At 44.7% G+C, this 12114-nt stretch overlaps 2 long non-coding RNA genes across 3 annotated transcripts; both read right to left on the bottom strand.

Moving 5' to 3' along the window:
* Positions 1–3675: 3675 nt before the first annotated feature.
* On the bottom strand, positions 3676–4569 carry LOC309718195. 2 transcript variants are annotated; one of them, XR_014279909.1, is made up of 3 exons: positions 4479–4569; positions 4127–4404; positions 3676–3952 (listed from the first exon to the last, which is right to left on the bottom strand). It is a non-coding gene; the product is annotated as an uncharacterized lncRNA (long non-coding RNA). The 2 variants fall into 2 exon arrangements; XR_014279910.1 differs by having other exon boundaries at positions 4173–4404.
* A 3600-nt stretch (positions 4570–8169) lies between these two features.
* LOC309719317 lies at positions 8170–9231 on the bottom strand. Its single transcript, XR_014280219.1, has 3 exons — positions 8983–9231; positions 8631–8908; positions 8170–8456 (listed from the first exon to the last, which is right to left on the bottom strand). It is a non-coding gene; the product is annotated as an uncharacterized lncRNA (long non-coding RNA).
* Positions 9232–12114: the final 2883 nt, after the last annotated feature.

Raw genomic sequence — 12114 nt, 5'->3', positions numbered from 1 at the left:
TTCTTCAGACTTTTTTTCTTTGTTTTTTTTCCTTTCCAATGAAGTGACCCAAACGCTGAAGCAAATTAACATTTATACTCCTATAAAAGTTTGTGTTTAACTACTCACAACGTAAAACGCAAACAAGTCCAAACATTACCATAATAATGTTTGTCAAATATTCGTACGACTAACTTGGAGGTATGAAAAGTTTTATAGAAAATATAAAGAGGTTATTGTTGGTTGTAAACATATTACCGAATGAACCTGAGGTATTTCAAATAAAAAAAGAATCATAATGTACATGTGTCACAAAATTATTAAACACTGAACAGTAACATTGTGAGCCTGAGGTAGTTGAAATACCTGTTAATGTTAGGGAACTTACAAAGGGAACTTAAGGTACATCTTGCGATTCTTGTAGTAATCTCTTCTTTATGCCGTGTGTCTTACACCATCAATGATGGCCATTCCACACTTTGTGTGGGAAGGTGCGCATGGTGCACTGTATGATGATGGGGCGTGAGCTGTTTTCATCTGTTGTTCGACCAACTTTGTGAACAGTCTCTATCATGGACTCGAATTTGTTTTTTTCCTCTGGGATGATCAGGGCGATTATATCCATCACCTCTTTTCTTACATCCTCGTTACTATGCTGTGGGAGATTCAGCAAACACAGGTTCCACAGCTGACTATATCTATGCGTATAGTCAGGAACTCGTCCCTGACCCAGAGTGGCCTCTCCACCCTTTTCCGGCTGAGGACCATAGTGTCAGATTTGGAGGTGCTGATTCTCATTTCTGCTGCTTCACACTCGGCTGCAAACTGCTCCGGTTCTAGATTGTGGCTGGGTGGCTGTGGCTACAATGTAGCTTACCATCACCAGTGTGTGAATGTGTGCGTGAATGGGTGGATGACTGGATATGTAAAGCGCTTTGGGGTCCTTAGGGACTAGAAAAGCGCTATATAAATACAGGCCATTTACCATTTACCATTTAGATTTCCTCTTAATACTTGGAGTACATAACATAGTGAAATATATTTTTTAAGTAAAACATAGATTCTTGAGGATTTAATCTTCACTTAATTACCTTAGAACAGATCAACTGATGATCTCAAACAGAAGGCAGAATTTCCTCAGTGAACATTTTTCTTCTTCACATCTTTATTCATGAGGTTTGAAGAATTCTGGGGGGAATTAAAATCCTGCTCTTTTCTTTTGTTTTAATGGAAACTCTCTGGACTCGAGCTTTTTGTTGATGCCCCCCTACTGCTGCTCTCTGAGGTGCAGTTTCTCTCAAACAATCATATTGACTTACATGCATTATCATAGTGAGCTTAAACATTGTGCAGTGTTATTGATTGCTATGCATTAGCTAAGCAGCCTCAGTGTTCTCCAGGGCTGTGGGTTAAAATGTGTCAGACTTTTCTTTCTTCTATAAGCTGCTCTCTTTATAACTTCAAAGGGTTTTAATAAAATTTCGATTGAGTTCACATAAATATAATAAAGAGAATATTATTAAGTAAAACACATGGATAAGTGCATATCATTGTAGCAAGTACATAAGCTAAAATAATTTAAGTTGGTTATGAGTAGTTGGGCTAATTCAGAAGATATCAGATTCGGCTCTAGGAGGTGAGTGAAGTACAATAAACATACAACCACAGATATTGTGATTACAGTTATTATTTATAGTGAAAATAAAGTGCAATTACCAAATACCAATATTTACAAATTCTGCAGACAGGAAAAGATAAAACATAATTCAAGCTTGTAAAATATCCGCTGCACAGCGGTGCAGCAACCTCGTCCAACCTCTGGCAAACAATGTCCATAAAGTTTATTTCATGATTGATATAAGTCCAACGCGTATGACAGTCTAGACAGGTTGAAATTGGAAGTATGATGATCAGCACTAAGATTCCAAGACTGAAATCTTGGAAGTGAGATTTAGGGGACTGAAAACCAAGAGGGGAGAGTGTAGGCCGCAGCAGCCTCCTACCAGACCGCAGGAAGTTGTAGCTGGGGTTCTGGCTCGTTGGGCCTAGCTCGCCATCCAAAGTAGTGGTGTCGCTGTGGTCTCTCCAGGGCACCACTAGCCTGCACATTCACTACGTGCGATGTCACATACGAACCCCACGCATCTACCCGCGGCGGTATCAAAATATTGTTGCTTCCATGGCCTGTATTGGTAAATGGCCTGTATTTATATAGCGCTTTTCTAGTCCCTAAGGACCCCAAAGCGCTTTACATATCCAGTCATCCACCCATTCACACACACATTCACACACTGGTGATGGCAGCTACATTGTAGCCACAGCCACCCTGGGGCGCACTGACAGAGGCGAGGCTGCCGGACACTGGCGCCACCGGGCCCTCTGACCACCACCAGTAGGCAACGGGTGAAGTGTCTTGCCCAAGGACACACGACCGAGACTGTCCAAGCCGGGGCTCGAACCGGCAACCTTCCGATTACAAGGCGAACTCCCAACTCTTGAGCCATGATCGCCCCATATCGCCCCTTCCATCCGCTAACGCCTCTCCCCCGCGTCGTTTCGAGGCGACAACCCGGAAGGCATATAATAGTGCCTCGCGAATAGGATTGGTCACAACAGGCACGTGCAGCCTCGCGGCGTGGCGTGCATCGTGACGCGTCTCGATGCCTTCACGGACACGCTCCGGTTGGAATTTAAGATTCCGATTTAGTTATAGATGCAGTTCTTTTTGTTTTTATGTGGGTTACATCATGCAACAGGAGGACATTCTGTTGTGTTGTATGACACAAGTGAACCGTGGATATCAGAAGCAGAGGCATACAAGAGTGCACGCAGCAGAATAATATATACAGTGTAGAAAGATCTGAAAAAAGGAAACCAACATTTAACAATATGCAGGCCAGTGCAGACAAAACAAGCTCAAAACAAATATGTCCATAAGATTAGACAGAAGATGAGTGTCAGAGCCACAGTCCAGGAGGAAACGCCAACGCCCACAAACACATCAGGCTCCTGAGATGCCTCATATATGCACACAGTCAGTCTTTGTTTTCCTTCAAGCTTGGCTGAAATGTCCTGCCAAACACTTTCTGGAGAAGTTTTATGGCCAGGTGAGACAAAGGCTGTTTGACCACAATAACTACAGGTGTGTAAAGGTGAGGCTTTCTAAGAGCACTGTACGAACCAATGGCTGTGTCCCAATTAAGAGACCGCACGCTTGGAGTACGTGCAGTACGCGTATTACGGACGGTGCGTACTATAAGTGCGGGAAGTGCGGAAGTGCGAGGCCTGTGAAATGGGACGGTCTACCCGTCGTTGCGCTGTTCAGGTTGCCTAGCAACCATGACACGAACCGCGAGAAACGTTTCATACGGCTTTGTGTGACAGAAATGAAGGAGAAAAATGTTTTTTTGGTCATTCATTTTTTTCATGACATCGCTTTGATTAGTTGAGTATCTGAGGCTGAGACCACGGGACTGTAAAACATGACTGTTGGGCTTCATTTCTGCACTGAACAGTCATTTCAACATTAGCTAGTGTGGCGAGACGAGGTTGGGATATAAAGTAAATACTCTTCAGTTTTAAAGAACGACAACGCCACCCTGGGAATTTCACCCAGAGAATACTGGAAATGACACTAAATCACCAAAAAGGCACTTAGGTTCGCTATACTCAATCCAGAGACGAGGTTCAATAATAAACAAATTGACAATTTATTGGTAATTATTTAAAACACCGAATAAAAACATAATCATAAATATTCAAATACAAATATGCTTAAAAAGGTATTCAGAGCTGAGGCTTACCAGTGGAGGGGCAGGGATGCCACACACAACTAAAGAAAGAAAACACACCAAAACACAAGTGCAACACACTATCACACACTCACACTAATAAACTAGACAAGGCAGGTGTGTACACTCAAGGGACCCCACCACCAAGGCACCCTAGTCTCCTCCACGTCGGCACTCCGCATCTGAATAAAAGAAACAAAGAAAATGTTAATATATTACAACAAACTAATGTGTAGCACCGGGGGATAACCCAACTGCAGGACCACACTGGTGATCTACAGCTAGAAAAAGGGCCTCCCACCAGTGATGTAACAGAAAATCCAAACTACAAATCAAAAAGCAATAAAACAACATACAATCTGGATAAAACTCTAAAATCTGGAGCAAACGGAATCGCCGTACTGCTCCAACTTGCCGTCCACACGACGATAAGTTAACAGTCAATCAATATGCACGCCAGCTGACTCCGATAACCGGCATGCATATGGCCGTTGTCCACGCCGACGTCCACTGTAAAAGCTGACAGCAGCAGGGAAAGAATTCTCACAACGGGAACAGACGGTAAAAGCACAGCAAGGCAAAACAGCAGCACTTCAGTTCGCGTAGCTTGGCGCAAAACTAAGGTCCACACTTCCTGCGAAACATAATAAATAATTACTATAAAAGAACAATAGAAGGCAGAGAGCGTAACAAAAGTTGATTACGTACCAAGTAAGCCGGGTCACAGAACGTAAGCAGAATAGCTCAGAGGAGGCTTCTATAGCTACGACCAACCGCGATGGAGGCTTCAGAAGAATAACCCGCAAATGATCTCCACCACATCGAGGGGAAGTCAGGTGACCAAAAAGGAGATCACAGGCAAGCGACGCAGAGACACTCAAATGGCCACTATTTATACCAGCGCCCCCTAATGGGCCAGGCTGAAAGTGGGTTGGACCGAAGGATAACATTCATCCTGCCACATTCTACCCCTCCTTCTTGCATCGTCGCCCCGACGATGAAAAGACACCCAGATTAGTCCCAAGGACTAAAAAATGCAGAGACAGCATGTACCCTAAGCTCAGAAATAGAATCAGCAGCCCCTTGTGCCACCTCCCCTGTTGGTCTTGGGAGATGATGGATGTTTGAATGCTGGCCAGCTGTGGACCGGGTTGTTTTTCGCACCACCACATTTCTTGTATCAGAACTCGTAGAGGGAGCAGGAAGAGAGCTAGATGGAACTGGTGCTACACTCGGAGTAACTGTACAAGTGGCTGGGACATCGGAAGTTCGGTCTTCTGGCCGGAGCAACAACTCAGGGCTACTTGGAATCACTGCCACTGGGCTGTAAGATGGTGAAACATTTACTTGAGGAGCTCCTACGCTCAGGAATAACAGGTCACTGTCACTTGATGAGTCATGTCCTGGTTCTGGGGAGGATATTTCTGGGCCACGTGGGCTACTGCTTGGAGCAGGCCCTTCTGATGGTATGGCTGCCGTTATCACAGCCTTCAACAAGGTACGATGAACATGCTTCACGCTGCTGGGATCATCTGCAGGTGCGATGGTTTAAACTACCCCACCTCCTTTAGGTGCCTTCAGGATTCTATATACCGCTGGTTTCCATCGATCTTGGATTTTACATCTCCCTCTTCCACTCAAATCGCGCAGGAACACCAACTGGCCGTCGTTCAATGGTGCCTCTTTCACCTTTTTGTCATGGTGCCTCTTTCTGCGGTCGGCAGCCAATTGCAATCATTCCTTGGCTCCTTCATGTACAACCTGTAGCCGGGCTTGATGCTCCTGAATCCACTCGTGCACATCTCCACTGATGGGGTCCGGTACTCTGCCCAACAGAAAGTCCACTGGCAACCTGGGTTCTTGCCCAAACATCAATAAAAATGGAGTTTCCCCAGTAGCCTGATGGGGAGTGGTATTATAACAGTAGAGTAACTGGGGCAAACATACATTCCAGTCTCTTTTTCTGGACACTGGCAGGGTCCGCAACAAATTGTGCAAAGTCCTATTAAAACGTTCACACTGACCATTTCCAGCCGGATGATAAGGAGTAGTGTGGGACTTCTCGATACCATAAAACCTGCAGAGCTGCTGGATCAGGGAGCTTTCAAAGTTACGACCCTGATCGGAATGGATACGCGCTGGTACACCAAACTTCGAAAACCACTCAGTCACGAGAACCTGGGCCACTGTAGCAGCACATTGGTCACGAGTGGGGACAGCCAATGTATACTTGCTGAAAACATCAGTCATCACCAAAACGTTCTCCAGCCCATTCCGGGAAGGTTCGAGCAAGGTGTAATCAATGGCCAAGATTTCATTTGGTCGAGAAGCCAACAAATGTCCCATGAAACTTTGAGCTGCTGGTTGGGTGTCTTTTGCAACTTGGCAACGTTCGCATCTCTGACACCAACGAGCTACCTCAGCAGACATACCTGGCCAGTAGCACCGTGAGCGGAGAAGCGCTAGGGTCCTTTCCACACCTTGATGGCCGTGCTCCTGATGAACATGAGTCAACACCTGCTCAATTAGTGCACTAGGCAGCAAAAGCTGAAGTACCACCTCGGCACCGTCAGGGAGATGAACCTGACGATACAGAACTCCATCCCTTTCAATCAGACGATCCCATTGTCGTAGCAGCACCAGAGCAAGTGGAGCAAGCTGCTGCCGCTCCTCAAAGCTGGGTCGCTGCTTCCGTCTCCAGAACACCAAGATCTCCTTTATCACTGGGTCGACCTGTTGGAGGGCATGAAGATCAGGAGTAGTGAGATGGGGCAAAACCGTAATGGCAGCTTGTGATACCTCAGCTGGTCCCAGCCGCAAGGCTTGTTGAAGAGGTCCAGGCAAGGCTGTACCAGGAACCATGGCTTTAATCTCCTGAGGATCAGGTGGATGCTGGCGAGATAAAGCGTCTGCGTTCTTATTACTCCTTCCTGACCTGTACTTTAAGTCGAAGTCGAACGAAGCGAGCTGAGCTGCCCAGCGCTGTTCAGTAGCCCCAAGTTTAGCAGAAGACAAGTGACTAAGAGGATTGTTGTCGGTGTAAACAATACACTTATGGCCCAACAAGTACTCTCTAAATTTCTCAGTCATGGCCCACTTAAGTGCCAAAAACTCCAGCTTCATTGAGCTATAATTTAGCATATTGCGCTCAGTGGGCCTCAAACCCCGACTGGCATAGGCTATTGGCCTCACCTTACCTCCCTGCTCCTGGGAAAGCACTGCCCCTAGGCCGGCATGGCTGGCATCCACTTCTAAAATAAAAGGCAAAGAGAAATCTGCATAAGCGAGCACTGGTGCTGTTGTCAGTTTAGTCTTTAATGCCTCAAAACTTTGAGCACACTCTGCAGTCCAGTTCTCCACGACACCATGCTCTGACCTCTTCTTTGATTTTCTGCCTCCCCACTCTGCCACCAGTCTATGCAGAGGTGCCGCCAACTTGGCAAAACCCTCTACAAAACGGCGATAATAGCTGGCAAACCCAAGGAAGGAGCGTAGTTCCGAAACAGTCTTAGGAGGCTGCCAGTTAGCCACCACTTCCACCTTGCTAGGGTCCGTAGAGACACCTTGATCGGAGATGACATGGCCTAGGTAGCGAACCTCCCGCTGGAAAAAGGCACATTTGGCAAGCTTGGCTTTTAAACCTTCCTGCTGAAGCCGACCTAGCACCACATCCAGCCATAAAGTTCTTGCAATATAGTAATTATCTTAGCAGGATCAGTCCTCTCTGCACTAGAGCGATATTTAATCTCCTCACGTGCTTCTCCTTCTAGGTGGTCAAACAGGAAAAATGCTTTATCAGCCAAAGACAAATGACGTGCTCTAGCACAACCTTCTAATTCCTCCAACCATTCATTCAACCCTATACCTGATTTTCCTCTAAACATAGGGCATTTTCTGTCACGGGGCACAAAAACTAGTCTCTCTGCTACAGAGACACCAGCCGTTGGGGGGTTCACAGATGATGCAGTTGAAGTAGAAGGTGTAGCACTAGTACCTGACCCAACAGCCCTCTCCTGACGCAGCCTCTCATTGTCTGCTTTCAGCTGCGCGATCAAGTCCCTGAGTTCCTGTAACTCTTCCTCCATCTCTGTAACACAGCTGTGAAATCCCACACCAAAGTAGCTGCTGCTTTGCCTTTATTCTGTACAAAATAATATAAAAAAACAATTTACGTTACACCAAACAAAAAAAGAAGAACACACGTCTCTGTTTTAAAGAGTATATCCTGTCAACAACAACGCCAAGTTTGTGGCGAGACGAGGTTGGGATATAAAGTAAATACTCTTCAGTTTTAAAGAACGACAACGCCACCCTGGGAATTTCACCCAGAGAATACTGGAAATGACACTAAATCACCAAAAAGGCACTTAGGTTCGCTATACTCAATCCAGAGACGAGGTTCAATAATAAACAAATTGACAATTTATTGGTAATTATTTAAAACACCAAATAAAAACATAATCATAAATATTCAAATACAAATATGCTTAAAAAGGTATTCAGAGCTGAGGCTTACCAGTGGAGGGGCAGGGATGCCACACACAACTAAAGAAAGAAAACACACCAAAACACAAGTGCAACACACTATCACACACTCACACTAATAAACTAGACAAGGCAGGTGTGTACACTCAAGGGACCCCACCACCAAGGCACCCTAGTCTCCTCCACGTCGGCACTCCGCATCTGAATAAAAGAAACAAAGAAAATGTTAATATATTACAACAAACTAATGTGTAGCACCGGGGGATAACCCAACTGCAGGACCACACTGGTGATCCACAGCTAGAAAAAGGGCCTCCCACCAGTGATGTAACAGAAAATCCAAACTACAAATCAAAAAGCAATAAAACAACATACAATCTGAATAAAACTCTAAAATCTGGAGCAAACGGAATCGCCGTACTGCTCCAACTTGCCGTCCACACGACGATAAGTTAACAGTCAATCAATATGCACGCCAGCTGACTCCGATAACCGGCATGCATATGGCCGTTGTCCACGCCGACGTCCACTGTAAAAGCTGACAGCAGCAGGGAAAGAATTCTCACAACGGGAACAGACGGTAAAAGCACAGCAAGGCAAAACAGCAGCACTTCAGTTCGCGTAGCTTGGCGCAAAACTAAGGTCCACACTTCCTGCGAAACATAATAAATAATTACTATAAAAGAACAATAGAAGGCAGAGAGCGTAACAAAAGTTGATTACGTACCAAGTAAGCCGGGTCACAGAACGTAAGCAGAATAGCTCAGAGGAGGCTTCTATAGCTACGACCAACCGCGATGGAGGCTTCAGAAGAATAACCCGCAAATGATCTCCACCACACCGAGGGGAAGTCAGGTGACCAAAAAGGAGATCACAGGCAAGCGACGCAGAGACACTCAAATGGCCACTATTTATACCAGCGCCCCCTAATGGGCCAGGCTGAAAGTGGGTTGGACCGAAGGATAACATTCATCCTGCCACATTCGTAAATAACAATTAGTTAATGTTGTTCATGAGACTAAAATCATCTCTCTGTGGTAATGTAAATATAATATGGCCAATATTATATGTGTTGTCAGATTATAATGATATATATATATATTACAGGATATATTACAGCAGCGGTGTCCAACCTTTTTGCACCACGGACCGGTTTATGCCCAACAATATTTTCACGGACCGGCCTTTAAGGTGTCGCGGATAAATACAACAAAATAAAACTAGTACTGGTACCGAAAAAAAGAAGATTTATTCATAACCAGTGTTGGGAAGGTTACTTTTAAAATGTATTCCATTACAGATTACAGAATACATGCCCCAATATGTATTCTGTAACGTATTACGTTACGTTACTCGATGAGAGTAACGTAACGGAATACTTCTGATTACTTAATATGTTATCATGCTTTTTACAACTACAGTACTTGAATGTACTATTGCTGTGATTTATTACTGTAAGTGAAGGTCCGCGACTCCGAACTGTAGTAAAGGGACCTCTGACTAATACGGCGGGGTCCCTGTCGGCTCGTAGCCCAAAAATAGCTTTACTTTGTTGTGTGGGTCAACTTTTCTTGCGAGAGACAGAGAGAGGCGTTGAAAGGCTGCTCCAACGGAACTTATTGTTTTCGGAGGAAAACACGAACACGGTGTACAGTCGAGTCTTAATAGCTTACTTACAACTGGGCTCGTCAGGCACTCTTCTTGGCTGCAGTGGTTATTATTATATTTACATGCTTCCAGTTCGATCACAACTCATACTTTTCCACTCCCCTTTTTCTCCCTCCCTCGCTCACAGACACATTAACGTGTATGGCAGTCCATTCTCCCTGCAGCACGGACTACACTGCCCATGATGCTACATTCTTTAGGGCCATGCCTGTAGCATTCTGCCTGTTAGCTTAGCACAACAACAACAACAACGAAAAGGCCTCTCTCACCCAGGAAACACACAGTCGCAGAGAGAGAGAGAGGGCGTCGCCCTGTAACCATGGCAACCGTAACGCTGCCGCCTGGAACAGCAGCACATAGCTGTCAAACAAAACCCAAACAGTCCTGACCCGCGACAATATGAAACAGGAAAGTACCGCAGTGTAATCCATTTATTTCAACAAAGTAACTGTATTCTAAATACCACCTTTTTGAACGGTAACTGTAACGGAATACAGTTACTCATATTTTGTATTTTAAATACGTAACGGCGGTACATGTATTCCTTTACTCTAACCCTAACCCTAACCCTTCATAACACACGTGAAAAGACCCAGAAAAACCCGGTAAACGATAAAAACGATAACAAAATAACGCTGAAAACCGATAAAAACCCTGAAAACTATACATTTCACACATGAGCCTCAACTCTCGCGGCCCGGTACCAAAAAACTCACGGACCGGTACCGGTCCGAGGCCCGGGGGTTGGGGACCACTGTATTACAGGATATATTGCAGCAGTGAGCTTGAACTCTGTGTCAAAGATTCAAGTTGCATTTATTTATATTTCCTATCACTTTAAATCTTCACTCAAAGATGAGTATCTTTGACAGTGCATATATAGATGTATTATACATAAGAGACAAATATTGTTCGTTTAACATGTTGTCATTACTAAATTTGGCTCAATGCTTACATACATGTGTAAAAAGCAAATGTACGAGCTGTGATAACTGTGTCTGATAGAATGAAGAGTAGACTGATATATGAAATATTCCTTTATTGGGTGAGAAAATCAGACCATGTCATAACTGCTGTAAGTCACACAGAATAGATATCAGAGCCTTAAACAGGCTGACGTCTGCTAAATGGGTCAAACTGGGCAGAAAGTACACAAACACATAACATCCTTATAGAATATGATGTAACACTATAGATCAACTTAGCTCAGAATATATAAAGCATATAAACAGTTACAGCAATATGATGCAACACACACAGCAGCTACTGATCCAAAATACTCAAAGCTTCATAGAACTGAAACCAACATTTATTTTAGCTCCATTCTGCTGCTGATACAGACTTTAGGTTTCTGAACATTAAACTTGTTGCTGCCTTTCATAGTGTGTAACTTGAAGGCCCTGAGTACTTTCTCCCACACTGACACACTGGGATGATCACATTATTTGAACATTACCTAATAAGACTGATTCAGCACAGACAGTTCTGTTAAACTTTCCTAGCAGTCCTTCACAAACAGGGAACAGTCTGTCTATTCTCTCCATCTGTCAGCTGCTGCTGGCTCTTCCTCCTCCTCTTCCTCACACACTGCTGAGTTTGTCCTGGTGGATCATCAGGGGTGCAAAGCCTCACAGATGATGTGCAGCAGTGGGTCCCTCAGTCTGTCCTCACTCTGGACACTTGCAGTCGTCACACATGGAAATCAAATGTGTGATAAGCTGCAGGATTCAAACACAAGTGTAACTTATAAACACATGTTCATACTTTTATTCCACAATCAGAGAGAAAGAAACAGAGAGAGAGTGCAGGACAGACAGGTGACAGTCTCAGGTGTACACACTGCTACACAACAGCACCAGAGAAGCAGGATTTAGTGTTTGTGTTATTACGAGTGTAAACAAGAAGAGTTCCAGATGGTGCAGTGGACACATGTGTGACTGCTGTGATTAAAGCATCTTTCTTTCAGCTTAACGAGTGAACCGTCAGCTCGTTCAAACACACGTTAAAGTCCGTTTGGCTCGACACCACTGAACAGAGGCAGCAATATAACACAGCTAAAAAAAAGCCAAACACCATTACAAAAAGAAGGTAGAAGAACACTTCTCCAACTCCAACCCCCGACGCATGTGGCAAGGACTCCAGACCATTACAGACTACAGGACCACCAAACCCTCCCCCGCATCCTCTGATG

This window comes from Aulonocara stuartgranti, assembly GCF_965226115.1.
Source record: "Aulonocara stuartgranti genome assembly, chromosome: 12".
In the NCBI taxonomy this organism is placed as follows: Eukaryota; Metazoa; Chordata; class Actinopteri; order Cichliformes; family Cichlidae; genus Aulonocara; species Aulonocara stuartgranti.
This window is presented reverse-complemented; position numbering and strand designations above follow the sequence as displayed.